Consider the following 2,756-nt stretch of genomic DNA (forward strand, 5'->3'; position numbering starts at 1 on the left):
TTAAGGGCACTGCTTCAGGGAACTTGGTTGCGGGGCACAGTACCGTACGAATGTGGCGGTAGCCGCACTGAGTTGCGGGCAAAGGTCCTACTGTACCTATTACAAGTCTGCGAAATGGCTCCGTAATTATTGAAACAAGTTTCAAGGGGGCCTTAGCCTTGTCCCCGGGCTTTCCAATGCGTTGGCACGTGTCGCAACTTTTTACGAATGCTTCTATTTCCCGAAAGCACTCGGGCAAGTAGAGTTCCTGCAACAAGCGGTCCTTGGTTTTTCGAATGCCAAGGTGTCCGGAACAAAGGTCCCCGTGCACCAAGTGCAGCAGATCCTGGCGGTAACGCTGTGGCCTGGACTCCTTTTCCATCGCGATACCTTCGATCGAGAACGCCTGCCCTCTTTTGGAACATTATGTTTTTCTTAGCGGTCCCCGCCTGACCGTTGTCATTAAGGTTCCGAAGAGGGGGTTCCCTTTCTTGCTCGGTAACCAAAGTGCAAGTTGTTACATTTAGCAACTTTCGCCTGCATTCTGTTTCCCGAGATACTACAGGTTCCTCGTTCACTCTCAAAACTGCCGCCTCTTCCTGACTCAGTGCGGTGGCCTGTTCTTTAGCCGACGCGCTTTCAACGACCACGTTTTCACTGGTAACCTCATTAGCGCTCTCTGAGGGTTCCTTGTGTAAGGCTGTGTCCTCTTGTGCTGGGCTTGCGCATGCTAGCTTTGCCGCGAGTTGTCGTGCCTTTGATCCGATTAGAGCTTGCACTATTCCTTCGCGAAAACGACTCCCCTGCTCCGCAACAACTCGTCGGTTTTGTTTGAAAACAAATATGGATATTGCGGTGGAAGGTGTGCTGACACGGTGGCTTCGGTGTCTTGTGTTCCGAAAGGACCCTCATCGCGGAATGTACTTCAAGATAACTTCTTCTTGGGCGAGTTGGTGTTTACTGAACATGATACTTAGTAGCGCAAAACTCGAAATAAAAGACAACAGTGAAATACAAGAGGAAAGGAAGGACGAGCGCTAGCGCTCGTCTTTCATTTTTCTCGTTTTTACTGTTGTCTCTTATTTCGAGTTTTGCGCTAATAAGTATCATGTTCCTCAACGCGGACTTTGGCTACTGGTAGAGAAAGACTGTTAGCCTCTGCTGTTCGCTCTATCCAAGCGCATTCTCCTGTAAACTGACTTTGTTTTAGGTATGAGGTATGAACGACATCTATCGTGGCGGCTGAGTCCCGGAGTACGCGACAAGGCTTGTCATTCACTATGAGATCCCGAATGTACGGTTCTAACAATCTCATATTTTCATCGGTATTGCTCACTGACAAAAAGACAACTTTTGGATTTCGGCAACCGAGGGCAATATGTCCTGTCTTTTGGCAGCTAAAGCCCACAACCGGCTTTCTAGCTTCGAAAGCCTTCTTTTGTTGCGCAGCCTTGAGTTCTGGTGGCTCCTCCTTTCCCTCTCTGTTCTTCTCGTCATTACTGGTCGCTGACTCCGCTTTCTCCTTTCCTTTACACCGTGTCGAGCTTGACCAACGCTCCTGCTTGTCGGATTTGAATCTATTCCCCTTCCTGAGCGTCTCCTTGCTTTCGGGGCCCCGGCGCGATACGTATTCCTCAGCAAGCTCTGCCGCCCTTGCGACTGTCTCTACGCTTCGCCTATCCTGCACCCAATACCTTATGTTTTCAGGCATTCGGCGGAAGAATTGTTCCAGTTCAAAACACTCTACCACTTTGTCATGGTCACCAAAAGCTCCGGTTCCTTTTACCACCCTTCATGTTGGCCATCAACGAGTACGCGAAATCGACATAGGACACGTTTCTGGCCTTTTTGGCTTCCCTGAATTTTGTTCGGAATGCTTCCGTCGATAACCTGTACTTTTTCAGAAGACTAGACTTTACTTTGTCATAGTCTTCTGATTCTTCTTTTTCCATGCGAGCTATCACGTCTGCAACCTCACACGGCAGCAGCGGCAGCGGACGCTGCGGCCACGTGTCTTTCAGAAATGCAGCCTTCTCACCTGTATGCTCAAAGTTCACCAAGAAGTGGCCCACATTCTCCCCTACTCGGTATGACTGCATCAAGTCCTTCATTTTTTTCTCGCGTTTTCTCGAGATGGGAGTCGCTTCTCCGGTATTCTGAGCCTTCAAAATCTCAAGCTCAATGCGCTTCATCTCGAGCGCCTCACGTGCTACGCGTTCCTCTTTGGCCTCACGTGCTATGCTTTCCTCTTTCTCGAGTGCATCACGTGCTACTCGGTCTTCTTATTTTATTGCGATAGCAATTATATGGACACTCCAAAGCAGATTTCTGCCGTCGGCGTCGCCGTCGCCGTGAGGTTCCGTATGACGTCAGTAGAGATGAAATCGTCGCCGCGCGCCGAACGCTGTATGTGCGAGTGAAAGGGCGCGAGGGACACGCGCTTTCACGGGGAGTGAACGCACGGCGAAGAACAAACGCGCGTTCTGCGCCGTGCTCCCTTAAGGGCTGCAGAAGTAGGCGTCTCTTTCCTCCTTTACAATCACCATATATGTAGAACAAACGCGCCTTGTTCCGACGCGCGAAAAGCCGTGGCGGGGAGGGGAAGGGAGGCGACGTTTAGCTGCGGCACCAAGTGCCTATTTATATCAGAGGCTCCGGCAACAGTCACAAACGCCGCACGCATTTTGTGTGAACGCGGGCAAAACGCCGACGGCGTCGACAACAGTTCTGCGTGTTGCCGGTGCTGCTGCATGTCCAAGTTTATACAGCTGCATGAT

Source organism: Dermacentor silvarum, chromosome 2 (assembly GCF_013339745.2).
Source record: "Dermacentor silvarum isolate Dsil-2018 chromosome 2, BIME_Dsil_1.4, whole genome shotgun sequence".
Taxonomy (NCBI): Eukaryota; Metazoa; Arthropoda; class Arachnida; order Ixodida; family Ixodidae; genus Dermacentor; species Dermacentor silvarum.